This window comes from Talpa occidentalis, unplaced genomic scaffold (genome assembly GCF_014898055.3).
Source record: "Talpa occidentalis isolate TD23 unplaced genomic scaffold, MPIMG_talOcc4v2.1 talOcc4.8, whole genome shotgun sequence".
Classification (NCBI taxonomy): Eukaryota; Metazoa; Chordata; class Mammalia; order Eulipotyphla; family Talpidae; genus Talpa; species Talpa occidentalis.
The window spans coordinates 65,464,491-65,475,402 of record NW_023605194.1 but is presented as its reverse complement, the minus strand read 5'-3'; the positions used below and the strand labels follow the sequence as shown (position 1 = coordinate 65,475,402).

The 10,912-nt window shown below is 41.5% G+C and overlaps 1 pseudogene; it reads right to left on the bottom strand.

Moving 5' to 3' along the window:
* Positions 1-8,452: 8,452 nt before the first annotated feature.
* LOC119234675 (splicing factor 3A subunit 2-like) lies at positions 8,453-9,642 on the bottom strand (annotated as a pseudogene).
* Between the last annotated feature and the right edge of the window lie 1,270 nt (positions 9,643-10,912).

Below are 10,912 nucleotides of genomic sequence, written 5' to 3'. Positions count from 1 at the left end.
TTAGGTGGCAGTCCCAGACCTGACAGCCTTCCTGTGTGAATCTCCCTCCTGTGGAGAGGCTGGGGCTGGGAGCAGGAGCCGAGGTTTTCTCCCTGGGCCTCTGCCCTTCCTCCAGCCCACCCACCCACCCGGACCAGGTGCCTGTGCTCTGCTTCCCATCCCTCATGTCCCAGGCCTGAAGCCTCCCACCTGTGCTAGTGCACCCTGGGGGGATGGCCTTGGCTTCTATATGTACAGTGAAAATAAGCTACGGGTACCCCCTTCCAAATACGGCACTCACATAATTTCATTATTACTGAAAGAACAGGAAGACAGGCGATGATACTATTTTTATATAGAAATACAGCCAAGAATGCAACATTACTTGGTCTCACTAGGTCTTCAATCTATAACCTCAGCTCCTCCACAGGTGTTGATGAGCTCGCTCTTCCTGCCTGACCCTACTAGTTAAAACTGCTGCTCCCAGCCTGACATCTGCTGTCTCTTCGCCTGTCACTGCCTTCCCCTTCTTCATCCCTCTCAGCAGCACTTTAGCCCCTGTCCTTGTTCCCCTGCTATTCCCCTCCCTGCTTCAGAAACATAGAGTGTTATTCTTCTAGTTCGTTAGACGCCTTATTCCCAAAGGGGAGACGGTTAGAAGCTAATATGGACGCTGACCTGCTGTGTGCTTATGCCAGTCAATGTGGGCTAAGAGGTGTTGCTGTAACAAATGGTTCCTTATGTCAGTGGCAGATGACCACAGGGATTACTTCTCACCCTTGCATAGAAAGTCCTTTGCTAGCTGGCCTTAGTTCTGCTCAGTTAGCCCCTATGTGGCACCTGCCAGTTTCCTGGACGAGGGAAAAGAGTAATAGAACAACCAATGGCTCCTTGTGACTCACTTAGAAGATCAACATGTCACTTCCATTCAGCTTTCTTTGGTCAGAACAAGTCACATCGCCAAGCCAATGTCAATGGGTGGGAAGGTGATCTGAATGGGGGATTCTAGAAGGATGTCCATGAGAAGATAGAAGTGATTTCAGTTTACAGATATAAACAGAGGCTCTGAAACCCAGTAAGCAGTGATTCAGGGCATGTCTGGACTTCTCTGTATTGAGCCCCGGGGTGCTGCATTTCAGCACTGGTTTGGAGCCAGAACTACCTGGGGAATTCCAAAGGGAATCCCAGCTCTAACCAAGGTGGGCAGAGGGACATGTCATATTCAGGGAGACGGTGCACAGGCAGGCAGCATTTTCCAGCCCAGCTGCAGTGCTTGGGAAGGGCGGGGCTGCCCTTGCACGGTGGGCAGGATGACCCACCCTGTTCCGGGTGACTCAAAGGAAGGAAAAGGAGGCTCAAAAGGGGGGTGGGTGTCTGCTAAAGGGAAAGGGGTGTCCCACAGGAGAGGAAAGGGCTACCTCATAGGGGAGCAATGGAACCCACATGTGGACAAGCCTCGCCCCTTCAGCTCCGCAGAAGCCCACCTGCCTTTACCCATCTGAGGCTTTCCCCGGCATCAGGGAGGACTTGCCTGTCCTGGCTGACAAGAACTCTGCTTCCCTAGTCACAGCTTCTCCCTCGTGCTCCTGGGCTCTCGGAAGGTGCGTGTAGCTGCCCACAGGCAGGGGACAGGACCGGGTGACCCCAGTGGTCCAGGCGGCCGCTTCCCAGTTCAATGAAGCGCAGCAACACGGTGTGGCTCATCCATTGAGTCCAGGCTCGCCTGGCAGGGTGAGGCCTGGAGTCCTCCGAGCAGGCACTGCCACCAGCTCCTTGAGACCACTGGGAAAGAAAGGAGACTTGGTCTCACAGTTCTCTTTTTGGCCGTCATCCAGCCTCAGAGCTCCCGAGTTGGGTGGCCTGGGAGGTATTGGAGTCCAACGTGCCCCCTCTATGGGCTGGGGGGCTCTTTGACCCGGGAAGAGGTTTTCTGGCCTCTACAGAACGTTCTACAGACTAATGACTTCACTGGCCATTTGGAACTGAGAAGTAGTTATTTCATCAATTTTGAAATGTACATTTTTACACTTCAATATTACAGAATCAGACACATCTTTTCATCAGCCGTCTTAACTGCCTCTTGGTCAGCTGGCAGCCCTGAGGTTAATATTCCTTCCGGCACAGGCCACTGGGGTAGCTTGACCAGTTCACTTCAGCTCTCCCTGGATGTTTCTCTCAACAAACCATTGAAGAACCACTTGTGGACCAGAATCCTGGATGGTGCACATCCTGCCCCCTTCTGGTAAGACCAAGAAAGTGGCAGCAAACCTTGCAGAATGGGCATCTGTGTCACAGAATTATATCCAGAAAGATAATGGGGTGTTGTTGTCAGAAATGCCACACTATCTGCTGCCGGCGCAGAGGATGTAGGGTGTGGAAACACCCAGATGTCCATGTCCCAGAGTCAGAAAGTTGGAGATGTCCGTCTCTTTGTCTCTCCACACACATAGATATCCTCTGCCCCAGGGAAGGTACCTCCCATGACAGGGTAGGTGGGACAGAAACTCGAGTTCTCTCTGCTGCTCCTCCTTTCCTCTTAACACCCAGGGGCTGGGGAAGCAGCCCAGGAATCCATGCACAGCACCACCGAATCCAGCCAGTGCTTTCACATCAATGCCTCTTCTTTGCCTCAAACCAAATCAAATTCTTTATATTTACATTTGATTATATTCTGACTGCACAAATAATACATGCCCATGTTCTGTTATTCAGGATAGTGGAACCGCACAGATGCAGGAGAAGTCTTCCTGCGTGGCACCTGCTCCCTGCCCCGGAGCCCAAAGCCCTCTCCAGAGATGCCATGGAGACTGGTGTGTCTATCCCTCCCAACAGCTTTTTGCTTAATTTGCTTTTCATACTGGGATCTAGTCTGTGAGTTCATGTAAATGGGATCCTATGATTTCATGCTTTTCCACTATGTTTTCTCCACTTCATATAATCGTGAGAGAACTTTCCACAGTGACGCATGTAGCATCACCTGGTTTCTAAATGAGGAAGAGTCATCATTTGTTTGCCCTTTTCCATGTTGATAGACATTTGGGTTCTTTTATTTTATACATTTGTAGTGCTATTATAAACAATGTTAAACAAACATCCATGCAAGCCTGTTTAGACATATGTGCAGGAAGTGGAATTTTTTTCGGTTTAAGTGGAAACACACTTTAATTTTAGCTGATAGGCCAAATGTCTTAAAAAATTCTGTACCTATTTACCATCCCAAATAGTGGCAGTATTTACGGCATCTGCTGAACTGATGAGCAAAAAATGTGTCTTATATCTCAAGGTTGTACATTTTCATGTCTTCTGGCTTTTTGTATTTCCTCTTTGACCCACTTATCCAATCATTGGACTTTCCTTATTGACTCATCAGGACTGTTTTGCCCATTTTTGATGCAGATGGGTGGTTTCCATGTTGTAATAATGTCTTTGATATTTGCATTTAGTGTCTTTTATTCTGGAGAATGTTTTGTTTTTAATTTGATGTGGTCAAATTTATTAATCATTTACTGATTTGGTATTTCTGAATTAAGAATGACTTTCCTACCTCAATATACATTTTTCCCCTATATTTTTATTCATAAATATATTTTAAAATATTTTCTTCAATTGAGTTATAATTTTGTTGGGATAAATCATATAGATTTGTTCTAGTTATATTCATGTTATATATATAGTTATCTACTTTTATTATAAATGTGTCATTAGTTAATTCTATACCATTTTTTGAAATACTCCATATATCTTTACATTCTTTTGGTTTGTATAGTGAATTCCTAAATGCATGGGCTGGTTTCAGAACATTACCTTCTTTCAAAGTGAATATCTACACTGTATGTTTATTTTTATATATTGCTATATATCATGGAAATTTCCTACCTCATTTTTTTCATAATTGTTTTGACTATTCCAGCACATTCTCTCAAATGCAAGAATCTGCTTGTCAATTTCATAGGGAAAATCCTGTGTAACTAATGTCAAATTTAAATTCAGCACTGATTTGGGGGAACACTGACATTTGTGCTATATTTAATCTTCCCATCAAGGAACATTGTGTATCTCTCTATTCTTGCAAATTTTAATTAAAAATGCATATATATACACTATACTTTATCATTTTCCTCATGTAGATACTGCACATTTTGTTTGATTTAACCTAGTATGGTGTAGAAGTGCTATTTTGAATGACATTTTTCTTTACACGTTATAACTCATCATTGCTGATAGATACATAGGAGGCACTGGGTGGGCATAGACAGACAAGTCTCTCCACCTAATGGCATTTGTTCTAATTACTCCTATAATTTGTTAGTTCAATTTTCTTGGTAGTTCAATTTTTCATGGAAAATAAAAAGATTGCCTTTTAAGATAAACCTTGATGTTATTTCCTCCCTTGCAGTTATTATTCTACTGATAATTCATATTTTCACTTATCTTGGTAATTCATATTTTTCTGTATATTTCTTTATGATGCCAATGATTTCAAACCTTTTGGCTACTGTGAATAATGATGCTATGAACATGGGGACACAAATACCTGTTCCAGTCTCTGCTTTCAATTCCTTTGGGCATATGCCTAAAAGCAAAGTGATGAGCTGCGCAATAATCTTGTATTTAGCTTTTTTGAGGGACATCCAAATTGTTTTCCATAGCATTTGCACCATTTTAATATTCCTACCAACAATCTATGAAGGTTCCAATATCTGTGTTTTGGTATTTAATCCAAGAAATCATTGCCAGATTCAGTGTCATGAAGATTAATTTCATCTATGTTTTCTTCAGAGGTTTAGAGTTTAAGTTCTCATTTTTAGGTTTTTGACCCACCTTTAGTTAATTTTGTGGTGTTAGGTAAGTGTCCAACTTCATTCTCTTGCTTGTTGATATTCAGTTTTTCCTGAATCATTTGTTGAAAAGACTATCCTTTTCCCATTGAATATTTTGGTGCTCTGTCAAAAATTGTTTGGCCATATATGCAAGGGTTTATTTCTGGGCTTTTTATTCTGTTCCATTCACCTATATATCTGTCTTTATGCTAATACCATATCATTTTGATGATGATAGATTTATAGTAAGTTTTGAAATCAGAGACTGTGACATATCCAGGTTTGCTTTGCTTTTTCAAGATTGCTTTAATTATTTAGGGTCCCTTGATATGTCACATAAATTTTAGGAGAGTTTTAAAAATTTTCTGTAAAGAACACCATTGGGGCCTCCCTAGTGGCGCAAGGGGTTAAGACACAACCTATGAAGCAATCCGCAGCCACTGCAGCATGAGTTCAATCCCCAGCCAGGGAGAAACCCGCATGGCACAGCAGACCCCTCCTGACTCTCCCACTGCTCCCCTCAGCAGTGTATTTCGGTCAACCTGTCTATTCTGTCCCACACTCTGTTTCTGATGGATCCTCCCACCCCCCACGCCTCTAGCCTGTACCCCAGTTCTTGTATGCCTAAATAAATAAAAAAAAATCATTGTCTGATTAAAAAAAAAAACACCATTGGGATTCTGATAGGGAGTACATTGATTCTGTAGATCATTTTGGATAGTATTGTTGTCATTGCACTATTAAGTTTTCCAGTCAATGAACATGGGGTGTTTTTTATTTATTTGTCTTCTTTAATTTCTTTAGCAACATTTTGCAGTTTTCAGTGCGTAAATCTTTAAACTCTTTGGTTAAGCTTATTCTTAAGTGTTTTACTCTCTTTGATGTTATCACATGGATTTTTTTTAGAAAAAAATTTTCTTTTGGATTATTCATTGCAAGTACATAGAAATAGAAGTGATTTTCATGTAGTGCTTTTATATTCTATAACTTTGCTAAGTCACTTGTTTACTCCAACATTTTTGTGTGTGCCTTTCTTGGGTTTCCTACATATAAAGTCTATGAATGGAAGTAATTTTTCTTTTCCCTTTCCAATTTGAATACCTATTTTTCTCATGCCAATTCCTCTGGTTAAATAGCAGTGGTTAAGAGTAGAAATGCTTGCTTTGTTCCTGATTTTACAGGAAAAGCTTTTACCATTGATCTTTCATCATTGAATTTGATGTTAACTATGGGCTTTCATATGTAACCTTTATTCTGCTGAAATAATTTCCCCTGTTCCTAGTTTACTAGGTGCTTTTATCATGAAAAGGTGTTGAATTTTGTCAAATGTATACATGCTACTTTCTTTTAATTGCATTTCATGTCAATAGAATATGACTGGATATTTTTTACTTCATTCAGTCTGAGATGTTTATTGCTTTCACAATGCCTACCCCAAGCATGTATTATGAGTCAGGTTGTTCTCAACTTGATTCCTACCAGTTCATTTTGTTTACAGTTCTGATGCTGTTTCATTAGGTTTCTATTTCCTTGCCTTTTGTTATATTGATTAAGTTTACTCTATTTTATTCTCTGATGAATATTTTAAGCCATGAGAGAATAGGATAACAGTTAAATTTTAATCTCATGGTACAATCCTTAAATTTTTAATGAATTGCTACACTTTTTTCCTATTGATGCCTAGAACTTATTTTTATTCTAGGTTCTAGAGAACTTATCTCCACTCTAGTCCCAAACAAAACAAAATTCTCAGCATGACATTCTCTATCTCTGTCCCTTTTGTCATTTCCCATGAAGTTATAAGCTAGTGTTTTTTCTAATTGTTGTTATGTATATAGTATAATCTGCACTTATTTAATCATTATTTGCTTTCTGTTCACCATAACTTCTTGTATTCTTTTTCTTCTTCCTGTTTTGCATTCAGCTACAATATACCTTTTCATAAAGTCCATATTTTATGGGTACTTAAAATTATAAATGTGTGCATGTCAGAAAACTTAAAAAATTCATTAAATAACTATTTCTAGTTAAACAGAAAACTATATTTAAAATTATTTTCATTCAGGAATTTGAGAGTACTGTTCCAGAAAGTTTGCATACATCTTTTACAAGAAGAATTTTAAGAACATTTCTTTCTTGTTCTTTTGGATGAAGTCTCTTTTTATTTTAAATATCTGAAAATTTTCACATCTCTTTTTATTCTTGGAAGTATGAAATTTCACTGGGATGTCACTGCACATATGTGAGTGTGTGTGTGTGTGTGTGTGTGTGTGTGTGTGTGTGTAGGGGGTTGTAAGGGTTTTATTGCATTATAATTTATATATCATAAAATTCACTTATTTTGTGTGTACAAATCAATGACTTTTAGCAAAATTTCAGAGTTGTGTAACCATTGCCACAATTTACTTCTGAACATTTCCATCACCTTAAAAAGATCCTTTATGTCCTGCTGCAATACATCTCTATTACTACTCCAAGCCCTAGGCAAACACTAATTTACTTTCTGTCTATCAATTTGCCTTTTCCGGACATTTCATAAAAATTTCATAAAAATTGAGTCATATCATCTGTAATCTACTGGTTCTGGCTTCTCTCATTTAACAAAATACTTTAAAGATTCATCTATGTTGTAAGATCTATCAGTACGTCATTACTTTTTTGTTGCCAAATAATATTCCTTTTATGTATTTTGTTTTTCAATTCACCAGCTGATGGACAATTGGGTTATTTCCACTATTTTGGCTATTGTGACTAATGTCACTGTGTAAACATTTACACACACATTTTTTTGTGGAAATAAGTTTTCATTACTCTTGATAGATACCCATGAGTGGAAATGGTAATTTATGTTTACTTTGATTATTTATTTATTTTTTATTTTAAAAGATTTATTTATTTATTTATGCATGTACTGGGTACAGTCAGAAGCACGGGAGTGTGAGAGAATTCACCAGAGCCAGAGCAGGGAACAGAACAGGCAGACTGATGAAATACACTGCTGAGGGGAGCAGCAGGCGCAGCAGGAGAGGTCTGCGTGCCATGTGGGACCCTTGCCAACCAGCACTGCAGAGCCCGCGGGCAGCTTTGCAGCCCAGCGCTCAACTGCATATGCCACCAGGGGAGGCCCTATGTTTACTTTTAAAAGAAACTTCCAAAATGTTTTCCAAAGTTGGTGTATTATTCACATTTCACCAACAATGTAGGGGCATTCCAATTTTCCCACATCATCACCAACAGTTGGTGTGGTTAGTCTTTTTGACTGTAACTACTCTGATGGTCGAGAAATATCTCATTGTAGTTAACTTTGCATATCCCTAGAAACCAATGATGATGAACATATTTTCATTTGTTTATTAATTCTTCCCACATATTCTTTGGTGAAGTATCTCATCAAATCTTTTGCCCATTTAAAAATTAGATTGCTTGGCTATTTTTATTACATGATAAGCATAATAACAAAAATAGTTAATGAAACAATACCTAGCAAAGTAAATACTGACTAAGTGATCTTTATATATCCTGGATACAAGTCTTTTATCAGATATGTGAGTTTCAAACATGTTCTCCCAGTTTGTGGCTTGTTTTTTAATTTTCTTAATTTTCTTAATCACGTCCTTTGAAGTATAGAAGTATTTATTTATTTCAGGGAGACTTTAATAGGCTCTGAGGCACCAACACTTGCGCAGTGGAAAAACACAGGGAAAAGAACCAGCCTTGCTGGGGGACAGGGAGAAGGAGTATTTCAGTTGGGTGGGAGGGAATGTAATCCCAGGGCCTTTGAAGGGCAGTTCTGCCTCAGCACTAGAGCATGACGGTTGGGACTGGGGGATCCCAGGGTTTGAGGGATGAGCTCCAGGAGGCTGGAGGTGGATCCCTGGGGCTAGTGGATGCACATCAGGGCTGGAGGAAGGACCCCAGGAATAAGGGAGTGGACCCTAGAAGTTGGCAGGTGGACCATTGGTTCTGGGAGCTGAATCTCAGGAGCAGGAGGATGGACCCCAGATTTTGGTGGATGGACTAAGGGAGCTGAGGGTGGACACCAGGAGCTGGGGAGGGCCTGAGATCCCCACAGGGCAGGCCCACTGGGAGGCATGGGTGGCAGCAGCAGGCCTCCTGGTGGGGTTGGAGGCAGAGGCTCAGGTCGGGGGCTGCTTCACCCCAGAAGTTCTGTCTGGCAGGCTTGGAGGGGCTGGGGGCTTCACCTTAAAGTAGAACTGCAGGAAGAACTTCTTGGTATCCTGGTTCCAGTGAGTCCAAAATTTGCCTTTGGCCTTGTCAATCGTCCTGCTGGGAACCTTGAAGACAGTGGTTTCACAGGGCTTGGCAGCCATCAGTCGGTACTGCCAGTGTCTGTGTGAGGGCTTGAGCCTCTGCTCATAGGCCTTCATGAAGTGGTGGTGGGGCATGATGCCTTCAGCATTCTCAGGGTAGGGTGGTCAGTTTGGAAAAGGAGAGTCTGCTGGCCCACGTCCATGTCCTTCTGCTTGGTCATTATGTAGTCAGGGCAGCAAATCTTCACAAACTTCTTTGCCTTCACTAGACCTTCTCCAGTGCTGACTGGGCAGGGGCCTCCTTAGCCTCCTTGGTCACTCTTCAGACCAAGTTGGTTCAATGCTTTTTTCCTTGTGTGTGGGCAAGGTCACCACCCTCATTGCTGTGCATCGTCAGGCATGGCTTGCATTTATAGGAACCCAGGTGGTTTTTCATAAAGTAAGGGTCCTTACTGACATTGATGCTCTCCAAGGCCAGATGACTGGGCTGCTCCCTGCCTTCAGGGTTGCAGGCCAGAGGAGGCTACCTCCCCTTCTCCAGTTCTTGCCCCAGGGTGATGCTGGAAGTCCATGGTGAGGGTCTTGGGGCTTTACTGGATGGGCTGAGAAATTTGAACAGAGGCTTCACCGCTATCATTTTTTTCAGTTGCCATCACCAGTATAAAAGTTCTTAACTTTGATAAAGTCTAATTTATCTTATCTTTTTCTCATATTTAAGAAGTCATTGTTTAGGGGCCTCCCTGCTGGTGCAAGGGGTTAAGACTCAACTTTTAAAAAAAAATTTTAATTAATTAATTAATTAATTTATACAAGCACTGGGTACAGTCAGAAGCGCGGGAGGGTGAGAGAATTCACCAGAGCCAGAGCAGGGAGCAGAGCAGGCAGAAGGACAGAAGTACACTGCTGAGGGGAGCAGCGGGCGGCAGGAGAGGTCTGCGTGCCATGTGGGACCCTCCTCAGGTGGCTGGGGAGCAGCCGGGGATCGAACTGGCACTGCAGAGGCTTCTGGCAGCTTCGCAACCCAGCGCTCAACCGCTGTGCCACTGGGGAGGCCCAAGACGCAACTTATGAAGCAATCCACCACCATTGCAGCACGAGTTCGATCCCCAGCTGGCCAGGGAGCTACCCACATGGCATGGCAGACCGCTCCTGACTTGCCTGCTGCTCCCCTCAGCAGTGTATTTCAGCAGACCTGCCTTTTCTGTTCCCCACTCTGTCTCTGATGAATCCTCTCACCCCCACACCTCTGGCCTGTACCCCAGTTCTTGTATGCATAAATAAATAACTCTTAAAAAAAAGAAGCCATTGCTTAAACTAAAGTCATGATGATTTATACCTGTTTTCCTCTAAGAGCTATCTAATTTTAGGTCATAGATTTAAGCTTTAGATCTACTTTTCAGTTAATTTTTAAAATTTACATATATATGTATATATATATATATATATATCACATCATTGTTCATTTTTAAACAATGTTTGCTTTTTTTTCCCCCTCAGGTGCAGTCCCTATAGACTTTCCTCCACCAATTCACCCGTACACCATCACCACAGTCCCCTGTGCTCCTCCCTCCCTCCTTCTGATCCCTTCAGTTAATTTTTATATGTGGTGTGAGGTAGGGATCCCACTGCATCCCCTTGCATTGTCTTAGCAGCACTTGTTGAATGGACCGTTTTTTTCCCTTCTGTTGAATTGTCTGGGCAACCTTTCCAAAATCAATTTCTCATAAATGTGAGGGTATATATAGATTTTATTTCATTGACCTATATTTTTATTTTATTTTATTTTTATGCTATTTCATTGATCAATATATCTGTCCTTGTGTTAATATCACAGTCTATTCC